We start from the raw sequence: 303 nt of genomic DNA on the forward strand, positions 1-303 counted from the left end.
AGAGGCAAAAAGCTACTAGTCCCGCTCATCTAATTGGAACTATGTTTCTTTGATACTTTGGAGTCTATAGTATATTCTCTTCTTTTTATCCTATTTTGATTTTCAGTTGCTTGGGGACAAGCAACAATTTAAGTTTGGTGTTGTGATGAGCGGATAATTTGTATGCTTTTTGGCATTGTTTTTAGTATGTTTTTAGTATCTTTTAGTTAGTTTTTAGTATAATTTTATTAGTTTTTAATTAAAATTCACTTTTCTGGACTTTACTATGAGTTTGTGTGTTTTTCTGTGATTTCAGGTATTTTC

The sequence above is a fragment of the Arachis duranensis genome, chromosome 4 (assembly GCF_000817695.3).
Source record: "Arachis duranensis cultivar V14167 chromosome 4, aradu.V14167.gnm2.J7QH, whole genome shotgun sequence".
Taxonomy (NCBI): domain Eukaryota; kingdom Viridiplantae; phylum Streptophyta; class Magnoliopsida; order Fabales; family Fabaceae; genus Arachis; species Arachis duranensis.